Raw genomic sequence first — 12327 nt, 5'->3', positions numbered from 1 at the left:
AGAACTTAAGAGAGGAGGAAAAACTCACCAGGAAAAAAAATCCTGATATATGGTGACAACAACTAACCTTCATATTCTTAATCAGAATCGCTGCCAGAGGCAATATGTCTGAGCAAAATGAACATAAATGCTGTGAATTTCTTAGACAGAAGATCTATTGTTTAATTTCTAATAAGTCAACCTCTGCTTTTTTGCTCTGCAAATCAATGTTTTATCACTTCCAGGATTTTGCTGGCAGTGATATTCTGTTACTCTGGTCAGGCTACAAATCTCAGGATTCATTCCATACACTTCTTTCTAAGAGCCATCCTATATATGTAATGGAATGTGCTGCACGTTGACAGCTCTCTGGACGCTACATTCCACTCAAATCATATCTGAAAACTCATTTCTACTTGGTGCTTTATATACAGAAGATAACCAGCTGAAATCTGCAGTGATTGGAGGCAGCAATCTGCAGAACCCACACACAGGCTATGACCTCCCACTGCTGCAGCCTTCGGGGTCCTTTCATTACCTGCGTGTTCGACTTCTTTTACACGGGGAGTTCTCCAGGCCAGGACACATTGTTAAATTTGTAACTTGTGGTCTCCAGGAGAAAATCGAAAGGGGAACAGCCCTCCTGTGACTGGAAATCAGTGTCAGTGTTCTGTTAAAAAACAGATTAGCCTGTAACCAGGCAAGTTACAAGCACTGGCTGTGCCTCTGTTCTTCGGCTTTTAAATAAAGCTGCTAACAATCTGCCCCCTCTCATCTTACCCCTTTACTTGCACTTCTAGGGACAAGAACTGCTTCTTCTGTATTCCTCAAAATCACTTGGCAGAATCATGTCGATATTATGTTTGGGACTTCTGCAATGCATTATTTCATAAACAATCAACAAAAATGTCTTCAACAGTTCTCTTCCTGAGTGGGCAATTATTTAACAATTTTCATCTTCAATTTTAGACTGAAGCCTCTTCCTATTCTTCACTCTCTTCTTTAATTTGCTTTCCTGATTTAATTTTCATTTTCAACTAGGATTTTAAACTGGGAAAGGCTTGTACATATGTTGTGTATATATATTTAATTTTATGCATTTGAGAAGTATCAGCTAGTGTACATTTGAGTGATCAGTAAAGGTTCAGCTTCTTGTCATAGACTGAAGGCAACAGTAATGCAGTCAGGCTGAAAGATATAGGTGTGTCCTATTCAAGAAAAAATTATCCATTTCTTCTTATTGCCTGTAAAGAAAGTGTTTAAATAGTACTCAAACTTACAACCAAGCTAATACTTACAACTAAGCTAACTGCAAATACTATGATATTAAAGAGAATAGGCATTTTTAGGCACTTAAAACTTTATAAATCAATATTTATTTTTATAGAAATTCAGGAGAACAACTCCATGAAATTAAGGTTCTGAGTTCAGCTCTTTGAACAACATTCAGTGATTTATTTTAAGGTGCATTCAGCAGCAAGAATTAGAACTGTAATGTACTATTCAAGACCTTTAAGCCCAGACAGTACAGGACAATAGAGCTCATATGAAAGAGAGAAAATTCAAGAAAAATATAGTGGAACTCCTAAGAACTGAAAAGGGAGGGGGAAAAAATCACCAGGATGAAAACATCATACATGGTTTCAGCAACTTGCCTTCATATTCTTGAGCAGAATCAATTAATTAATTATTCCCTATCCAGTAATGGCCTTTCAAGCATCTAAATATTTCCAGGTAATAGATATAGGAACATAATTTCTCTGGGGCTGGCAGCTCATTCAAATTTGTTTTTTTCTCCTTGTTGATATTTTCTCTGAGCATATTTGGCCACACTTCACTACATTTGCATATTAGTGAAGAGTGTGGCAGTGGAATTACAAAGCACAATCATCCCTGATCTGGTGTGGGCTCAGGAACAGCACACAGATCTTCTCCCCTGTGGGGTTTGCTTCTCACCACCATTTAAAAGATTTGGGATGCCTTGCTGGCATCAGCAGCTGCTCTGCCTTCTGGCACCTTTCTGTCCTTTGTTCCCAGGGCATCCCTGTGGCTGGACCCACCGAGCAGGCAGCAGGGCCATCAAGATGCTCTCCTGGCTCTTGCTGGAAGGGTTAGCTCAGGGGAGGAGAGACACATCTACCAACAGGCTAATGGAAAGGAGACACTAGAGAAGCCCTCTGATGGTGAGAATAATAATTAAAGAAAGAAAAATTATTTGTGAACAGTCAAGTTCTTTGTGAAGGTGACTCGGTGGTTACCTTCCAATAAATCATGAAGTGCAGTCATTTCCACATAAGGAGATAAATCCTCTTGTTTCTGTTTGCTTAGTTTGATAGACTTTGTAAAAAATACCCTATTCCAGAATGCAGGGCTGCTTAACATATTGCCAAATAAAAAAAAGAAAAATGTCAAAGAAGAATATTTTGACTATGTTTTGCTGATTTCTTTTTCCTCATTTAAATTCTAAAACTACAAAGGATTTATTCATGAGGTTAAAATTAAATGTTACACATGTGGCTAAACACCATCCTGAACTAAGTCTTGGCTCATCTCTTTTCCAGGAAGACTTGCCCAAACTGGTGTTTATAATTGCAGTTTATAACTGTAAGAAAATTCATAGCTTTTTGTAGCTGTTATCATTAGTGTGAAATGTAATTATGAATCTATCATATTTACTCAAGCTCTATTGCCCTATTTTTTTAACAAAAAGCAGTGCTCATTTTATTTAGTGACTTGGAGTCTGAGTACTTTTCTCCATTATACTGGTGCAGTAGCATGAAATAATAGAATAATTAAGTCTATCTACACTGTAAAAAATGGGAGTGCCTTTCCAAGGCTCAGCACAGCTTACTGGGCATTCTGGAATAGCTATTCAGCAGGTGTGTATACCCATAAAAGCTGAAGTAAATTAATTGGGAACATGAGGATACGTTTCCCACTCTGAGTGTAAACAACTGTAACTTCGTAATTTATTGGGCATTTTGTGTCTCAGAAAATGACTCTTCTTTTTTTTTTTCCCTAGAAAACATATGCAACTCTTTCTTCAAATATAGTCTTTCTACCATTGGTTTTGGTTTTGGTTTTTTGTTTTGTTTTTCTATTCACAGCTCAGCATTGCATCCAGGACTGCATCATTCTAAGCCTAGTGAAAACACTGAACAGAGATGGTCTTTGCCCCACAGATCTGAAATTACGATTATTATCTGAAAGTAAGAAATAATGTACAGGGACAGACAGAGAACGAAAATCTGAGAAAACTAAGAAGATTTAGAACTTTACACAGTAGTAATATACCTATATAGTGACAATACTTCATTTATTATTCCAAAAAGAGAAGTTTAAGGGACTTTTAAAAGAAAGCAGCAAAGTTTTATTGTAGGTATTGTCAGGGAGTTCATTTTAAACACGAGAAGAAGGAAGATATTTTGAAAGAAAAATTGTTTGAAAAATGAGATGGGTGAAAGACTCAGGGACAGGACTGACATCTTCATGGTGAATGTGAAATGATAGATAGGAGAGGAGAGATCATGGAAGACCCTGAAAATGAAAAAGTCTATTATGTTTTACATTATAAAACACAAAGAATGAGTGAAGCAATACACTGTAAGAGGTGATATGGTCAAAATGAAGACTAACAATAGTCTTTGCATGACTGTTCTGAATAGATATGAAAAGTACTGGGCTTTTGGGAAATCAGAGAGACTTGAAGTATCTAAAGTTTTTGCTTAGTGACTGAATCTTCCAGAACTGTTCAGTGCAATATGCAACAGGATATCTAAGGAGATTTTCTTTTTAATAATGATCCCTCCGTTACAGTCCCAGGAGCTCTACCGAGAACAGAAAGAAAGGTAACAGACATGAGTAGGGGTAAAGAGAAAAATTGTTTTATCTGTGCTCATCTCTGAGCACTGCTAAGAAATCTATCAAATAAAATCTTGGCATGTTGGGAGGGGTTTAGAATAGAGCCAATTTTGAGAATTATCCACATATAGATGCTAACTCAATACAAGTGCTAACAAATACAGCTTTGGCCCTAAAGTGTTGTCTGCAGACTTGCTTGCAAATCACCATGAAATTCTCAACACACTTTTCCTCATCCTTGGTTCTTCCTTCTCGTTCTCCAGGTGCACCTGAAATGAAATTCAGCTGTGTAAAATGTCTGACAATTTAAGCCCCTTTGGGTATTAAGAGAGGAGTCTACAGAGTGTTTGGACTTTCAAGTAGTCTAGATCAAAAGGAAAAAAAATTTCCTTTATTCTGAATAGACTATCGCTTCTGTATTTTGCTAAATGCAACAGATGCTTTGCTTATGTTATTCAAGGGGATATACATAGGGTCATAAATGGATACAGACAAGGTCTTGTCATTCTTTGCCATTGAAGTAAAAATCTCCTAAAGTTTTAAGCAATTATTTAATTGGTGCAATGATTTCAAGTGTATAATAAATAACTGTGAGAAGACCTCTGCTTGCCTAGTCCTAGTTTTGTTGTGTCACTACCCCTTCACATTCTGGACTCTGGATTACCCATAAAAACATAGTGTAAAGATCAAAGTTAACCCTACTTCTAGCAGCAGACAGAACAGAACAATAAGGTAAAAGCACCATTTCCCCTTGAACAGAAGTTTAGCACAAGCACTGGAAAAGTTTGATTGATTTATCAGAACACTGGTTGTCTTACAAGAGATCAGATTGGCACTTAAGGCTGCAGCTGAGTAAAGCTGTGTATTGTGGTTTCAGGAAGTTTTCCAATAGCAAAATATTTTTCATGACTTACTGAGGATCAAATTTTGCCTACTCCCAGAAGAAACTTCTGTGAAACTGTGACATCAAGCACCTATTGGCAACCACATAGGCTTTTCAGAGGTTCAGACCTCTACTGTGGATGAACATCTACCTTGCTTCATAAAGACTATTATCTGATAGCTTGACAGTGTCTTCTGCACATCAGACATTACAGTGTGCCACAACAGAGCATGTGCCAGTTGGGTGTTGGGTCCTTTGGAGCTCCAGCACTTTCAGAGGCTATGGATGTTTTGCCCAGACAAGATGTCTTTGCACAGATGTTCATGCAGCTGTAAAAAGTTTCCTGTCTCTATGCCACATCAGGGTCAGAGATTCCCTCTGGTCCTTCCTTAGGACATAGAGAATTTCTATTTATTCCACTTTCCCTTTTTCAGCCCAATCACTGATGATTATATTCTGCATTAAAATATAAAATCACTTAAAATATGAATTTCCTGAAAGGACAAATCAATAGTATGACATCAGTCAATGAGCTGGCAGCCACTTGCATGGAATAAGAATTTGACATTGGTTATGCCTCAGGAGCCAAACTGTTTTCGTAAGTCTGCATGAATTCATTTCATATTGGTGCTGAGGTAAATTATTATTAATCCATGTGTTTGCAATAGCTGATATTTGGGGAATTTCAGACATTTCTCTACTTGGTCTTTGAGTTTACCATGTAAGATAGATATACAAGGGGAAAAAAATAAGGCTGATAAAAACCTTAGCAATATTAAAAGTTCCTGGAACACAGTGACATTTAAAAGGAGTATTAAATATTGAACACTTTAAAAACAAATCCTCCATTAACTTTAAGCAGAGTTTGACACTGCCAATTTAGGATGGAAGGTGTGAAATGGCAAGGAATTTAATACCAACCAAAGGAGGAAGGCAAAAGAAACCCTGTCTGTCTCTGCTTACCACTGAAGTGGTTTTTTGCCTTCATTTCACTCTCTTTTTCCCCTGAGTGATCAGAAAGAGCATGTGTGTGTGTCAAATCATTCTGGTTTCAGTTTTCTTTGCCTGTTCTTTTCCTCTGTCCATTTTGCTGGTCGTCATAGTTACAGTGACCTCAGTCATCCTCGTCTTTCAGGGTCTTGCAAGGATTTTTTAAGCTTTCCCTTGTAACAGTCCTTTGTAATGCCAGCTTTTCTAATTCTTTAACTGTTACTTTATTTCTTAATCTATTTGTCCTAGCAGTCTTCCCCTTTACTGTGCTGTGTCCTGATACACTCCTCAGAGCAGGCTGGAAGTGCTCGGTTTTCATCTTCATCCCAGTATCAGTTTCTGATAAGACTTCCCACCTTTAATCTTTCTCTTCTTAACCTTTGAATATTATTATACTTTGGCCTTGTCTTTGGCTGGCTTTAAAATGCCTTTTTATATCTCTTTTAGAATAAGTTAAACTACACAGTTAGAAGTGTAGCAGCTCAAGAAGATTTTGCCTGCTTTTTTATTTTTTTAAATTTCAGTTCCTTTCTCTGACTTCTGGTTATGAAGGAGTCTGACCAAGACAGCTTCTGCTGTACTAGACAGGGACAAGGTCAACCTTAAAACCACAGAAACATGAGATGGCCCTTGGCTTCTCCTCAACACTTAATAAGCTATAGCAGAGGGGCTCCTATCATCTCTCCCAGTCAGGTTACTATTCCTACAGGTGCTGCTGTAAAGGACTAATCACAGGCAGGGAAGAGCAGCCTCACGACTTTCAAGAGGCCAGTGAAGGGTTCTGCATGTGGATCAGAGCAACTCCAAGTACAGCACAGGCTGGGTAGAGAACAGACTGAGAGTAGCCCTGCCGAGAAGTTTTGGAGGTGTTGATTAATGAGAGGCTGGACATGACCCAGCCATGGGCACTCCCAGCCCGGGGGGTCAGTGGTCTCCTGGGCTGCACCCAAAGCAGCGTGGCCAGCAGGGCCAGGGAGGGGATCCTGTCCCTCTGCAGAGACCCCACCTGCAGTGCAGCATCAGCTCTGGGGCCCTCAACATAAAAATGATGTGGGGCCACTGGAGTGAGTCCAGAGGAGGCCACAAAGGTGATGCGAGGCTTGGAGCACCTCTCCTATGGAGACAGGCTGAGACAGCTGAGGTTGTTCAGCTGGGGAAGAGAAAGTTCCAGCTTATAGCCCCTAAAAAGGATCTGTAGTAATATAACAAGGGGGGATGGCCTAAAATTGAAAGAGGATAGGTTTAGAATAGTCAGACAGGAAGGTGGAGGAACTGGAACAGGTTGCCCCGAGAAGCTGCGGATGCCCCATTGCTGGAAGTGTTCCAGGCCAGGTTGGACGGGGCTTTGAGCAACCCAATCTGGTGGAAGGTGTCCCTGCCCATGGCATGGGGGTTGGAACTAGAAGATCTTTTAAGTTCCTTTCAATGCACAGCATTCTATGGTTCCATGATTCTGTGATTCTTTGAATCTATGATTTCATGATTCTATGTTATGTCAGGGATGAGTGGGTCTTCTTTTACTGGATTCAGGGCTTATCCCAGGGAAGGAAAATGTATCCCTTTTGGCATAGAAAATTATGATTCCTTCTTGGACTTGTTCTGTTTGACAGTTTGGCCAAAACTTTGAGTAAGGACTTTGAGTAAGGACTGAGATTTCTATGATGATTTTCATATTAGCACTCAAATAAGTTTCAGAAGCAAGTTTTGTCTGTATCATCTGTTAGTCTCAATTCAGAAACTGACAACAAATCTGAGGCACTCACATTACAGTTGCATCAATAATGCTACAGAGAGCTTAAATAAGAAAATGGGTACTTAACAGTGGTTACTTGGTAACCCTTTAAATCATAATGGTGTACATAATGTAATTATCAATCCTCTAAACTATTATGGAATTGTAAGCTACATGGTAAGCAGTCATGCATCTTTTCCATAGATACAGATACATAGATACAAGTATCAGATCTGGTCTAGTTTACACATGTAGACATTTTAAAGTTTTAAAGTTATTTACTTAGCAAATTTACTTGAAAAAAAATGTATGTATGATAAATATATCTTAAAAGTATGTCTGAAACTGAAATATTGATGGTAAATGTACACAACTGCAGCTTCAATGGATACTTGCAGCACTCTAGTGGCCATTCTTCGTAAATGCAACATCAAAAGCTGGAAACTTAGAGAAAAAACCCACATCTTAACAACAAAAATTAAAGGGCAACAAAGTTAGACATGAAAGTAATAACATATTGTGTGCATCTAATTAAATTTATTCAACTAAACCTGTTTTAATTTAACAACATCCTGGCTTTGCATTGGGATATAAAAGAGTCTGGATTGGAATGCATTTTTTATGTGGTCATTCTATGTTTTGAGGTACTAGCTCACTAGTTCAAAAAAACTTAATTACTGAGAGCTTTACACAACTCACTTTTCCTTCATCCCACTGAATGTAGGAGGGAAATAATAGGCACAGTGCCTCTGCATTAGTCAATAGATATGTGATGAGAAGAATGTATAATATACAGCTCTGATCAACAGAGTTACTGCATATGAATGTGCTACTGCTTATTTGTAAGCAAGATACTACTGTGCTAACATAAGGTAAAATATGTGTGACAGGAGGGGATTTGTCTTAATGACTTCAGAGATCTTCTCCAATTTTAATTTCTAAATCCAGCCATAAATGCAGCATTTATGTTCATATTTGTGCATATATTTTAAAATATATTTCCTTCCCCCTTTCTTTCCTTTTTGTCTCTCTCCTAGAAACTTTGGACTATATAAAATACACTGTAATCAAGACTTGAAAATGCTAAGAAAAAGGCATGTTCCCTTTGGCAAATGTCACCATGTCTGCAAAGGTCAGCCTTTTACTTAAAAACATAGTTTTGCCCCTTCCAGTTGTGAGGATAATTGTCTAAATGTGAATTAAGTGGCAGGAAAACTGTCTGCCTAAGAGCTCAGACACCTCCCCAGCCTCTGTGGCTACTTGGATGTGTCAGCTTTTGCTGCTGTTCTTGCAAACCCTTCAGTCAGTCCTGAAAACCTGCAGGTCATTTCCCTTCCTAGGAGTCCCTGAGCATTGTGCACACAGGCACAGAAGCATTTCCTCCTGGGAGAAGCACACAAACACTGCTGCTGCCAGGCAAGCACACACCAGCAAAGAGCTCGTGTCACTATGCTGGCAGCAGCCAAGATGAGAGGGAAGAACAGAGAGGGATTTCTTCAATTTTTTAGCAGTTAGAAGAAAGGCTGATGGTACTCACTTGCCAGAAAAGTATTGTAGGATCACAGGAACTCAGAGAAGTCAGATTTCTTACATTCTTTAATACATAGATATTTCACCTGTACTAATTTTCTCACTTTTTTTCACTTTCCAGAGATAAAAGCTCAGAGAAGAATTTCAGGGCAAGGCCCTTCCAGCAGGTTTTGTTGCTGCTGCTTCCAAAAATTCCTCTTTGAGATCAATAACAAAGAAGAATGTTTCCACCATTTAAAATTACATATCAACCATGAAAGTAGGAACCAATGTAACTCTGGAAAACATAAATTCCTTGTTTGATGACCTGTCATTTTGTTGAAGAAAATGACAGCACCTACCAAGGAAAAAGCCAGTACAGAGGTAAATAGTTTATACTTTATTTACCTGTTCTTGCTATTTTATCTTTGAAAATTCCCTAAAGTATAAACTTTCTCTGTGGTGGCAGGGAGTGCAATACCAGCTGTATCCACACCAATGTTTTATCTCTATGCAGGAGGAAGGCATGTTTCTAAAATGCACCTTTTCTTGTGTGCTTTACCTTGTTTCATACATTTTGGTTCTATTCAACCAAATAGGGGGTAGTAATCTTTTGGGCTGTAATTTCTACAAAAAGAATAGAAGCTAGATTTTTCACCTTGTACTGTAATTCAATCCCACACAATAATCCAGTGCAAATACCACGGTATCAGTATATGTATATGTACAGCATATGTAATCATAGTCAAAGTACAGTCTTATCACCAGAATATTTTTTTCCCATATTAAGGTTACACAAAGGTTACTTTTATAAACTGATATGCTGGATAGATTTGAATTTCCATTTGCATCCACAAATCTGCCATGTGAGACGAGCCATGGCTCGCTAAGTGTATTGTCAGAGCAAAAGCATAGCTCATTTCCCCAGACACTCCTGCAATTTCCATACCTGCTCCCACAGGCCTGCAGAATGTGCCAATGAGTGAAGTGAGTGACAAGCCAAGCTACTGCCTCCACTTGTCCCACCCTGTCCACTCCTGGCCCATGCTTGACCATCCTTGGATCAGGAAAGGATCAAGGGCACTGAGCAGTCGCTGCCCCTTCTTTGCAGGGGGAGCTTGAAGACAGCATCACCCGGGAGCCTCTGATCCTGATACTTATTCTCAGCATAACACCTCAGACTATCGTGTGCTGAATCAGAAGAAGACGATATGGTTGTATGACATTTTTTTTATTTGAGGCTTTAATTATAACTAGATTGGATTTTAAGAGATAAGTATTCTGCTAAAATTCAACTCCTTAACCAGCAAAACTATCAGAAAAAAGTAAACCCACAATATCATTCCACAGCAGGGCAAGTTTCCTTTGATACTACAAAACCTAAAGACTAGAGATTGCTGACCAAGCTTTCTTCTTTAAAAAACTCTTTATATATGAAATAAAATTTGACTTGTGGTCCAGTGCTGAAAAACTTGATTTTGGTCGTTTTCTGCTTAATTTATATTATTTAATTAGGCAAAGTACATACCATTTCAGTTACTGCAGTGTCCAGTTCAGACATAAAGTTGAGTGCAATGAACCATTTTCCTTACAGCCTGTTTTCAATGCAGAGATGGAGACAGACATTTGTTGCAGAGCTGACTGAGCTCTGTAGACAGCTTCAGAAATTTAGCTACTGTGTTGGCAAGGTCAGTGGTTAGTGCTGATGCTGGTCAATGGTCCTCAAAGTTCCTAATTCCTAGGTGATTGAAATGTTAAATAGCTCTTGTCAAAAGGGAAAAGGAAAAAAAGGCCTGGAACATGATCTACTGCATCTGTCAACCTAACATCTCGGTCACTTTGAGTTTGGCACCTACATGAAAGTGTTTATTGTTTCATCAAAGATTTCATCAATCATTTTAATGGGGGCATTCAAACTGAAATTAAGTTTCTGAGATGCCTGCTTAAATGTTCTCTTAGTTGCTTCTGTTGACATGGAGGTTTCTATATTAAGTTTTGGTCTTGGACATGAAAGTGAAATAGATAAGTAATGGGATATTTTCACATAAGAAAAAGTGATTGATTTCATTAATGAATATAATACAAGATAATTATTTTTGTAAAATGTTGGTTAATAATGACTTAAAAATGAATTATAATCAAGCATCAAGAAGGGTTTTTTAGGATACTAGCTTTGTTATAGCTGGAATGAATATAATTAAACATGAAGCTGGAAAGCACATCTGTCCTATGCAATCCTAAGCTCCCTCTACTGAAAGGAAATAAACACTTTTAGCGTTATATTAATTTCATAGCAAATTATTTTAACTGTGATATTTTACAGGACAAAAATATTTGAAGGTGATTTGATAATTAGCAGGAGCTTTATTTATTTAATTCGATTATTTATCTCTAGATCATTTATTGTCTTTTTACTTTCAATGCAACAGATGTAATTAGACTGCAAGTATGCCTCCTGATTGTTTTGATATGGTTCATATATGTCCAGTTGTGGATTTGAGAGAGCTGATACATCTTATCAAATGTCAGTATTTACTGTGAGATCCTCTATATCTGAGCCATGCTTAAACCTAATCAGACAAATGAGTATTTTTTTGAGTGTAATTCATCTCATACTAAAGCAGTCAATTGAAAACAGATCAAGATGACTGTCACCCTAAAAGTGCTGACTTCACTGCTATATTAAGAGTCAAGGGTGAATGCTTCACCCACACACACATTTATAAAGCTTGACGAATAAATCTATCCAGTGTGAAAATGGTATTCTGAGTAATGTAGATGTAATGCTAACCAGTAGAGTATGTTATATTTAATAAAATATCAAGTGCACAGTAACAGAAATAGTTCAGAACTAACAGTATAAGTTAGATGACTTGGAAATTTAAAATATGAAAAATTTCTCATTTGTATTTTTGAAAGAATTCCAAAATCTATTAATTAGCTAATTTTAGCAATATAAAAGGCTATGGCTAAATATCTGTTAGGACTTGGTTTTCATGTAGTATTACTTGGAAGGAGTACTGATTAACAGTAAGTACTGTGCAAGCATGCAATATTTTCTGCAATAACATTTAAACCCTGTATTGAGCTATATAGAGAAGGATGAGCTGAGCTTGAAAATGTATTTGATTAGCCTGTCTTTAGCTGAATATGGTACCTTGAGAGTCCATAGTCCCAAAGATGATAGATTTCTAACAGTCTGTAAAAATAATGTATCTTATCCATATAATTAAGAAATTACCAAGAGAGTGATGTTTTAATCTTCCTTGTTGAAGGGTATGTATTACATAGTAATCTAAAAAAATGCATTTTCTTCAGCAGAGCTTTCTTCATGCCAGTCAGGTGAGACATAATCTACACCACAGTCTGTCTC

The 12327-nt window shown here is 37.8% G+C and overlaps 1 long non-coding RNA gene across 1 annotated transcript; it reads left to right on the top strand.

Moving 5' to 3' along the window:
- Positions 1–8267: 8267 nt before the first annotated feature.
- LOC148224474 (uncharacterized) lies at positions 8268–10323 on the top strand. The gene is made up of 3 exons (XR_015802905.1): positions 8268–8577; positions 9097–9338; positions 10066–10323. It is a non-coding gene; the product is annotated as an uncharacterized LOC148224474 (long non-coding RNA).
- Positions 10324–12327: the final 2004 nt, after the last annotated feature.

This window comes from Sturnus vulgaris, chromosome 3 (assembly GCF_052056855.1).
Source record: "Sturnus vulgaris isolate bStuVul1 chromosome 3, bStuVul1.hap1, whole genome shotgun sequence".
Lineage (NCBI taxonomy): Eukaryota > Metazoa > Chordata > Aves > Passeriformes > Sturnidae > Sturnus > Sturnus vulgaris.
This window is presented reverse-complemented; position numbering and strand designations above follow the sequence as displayed.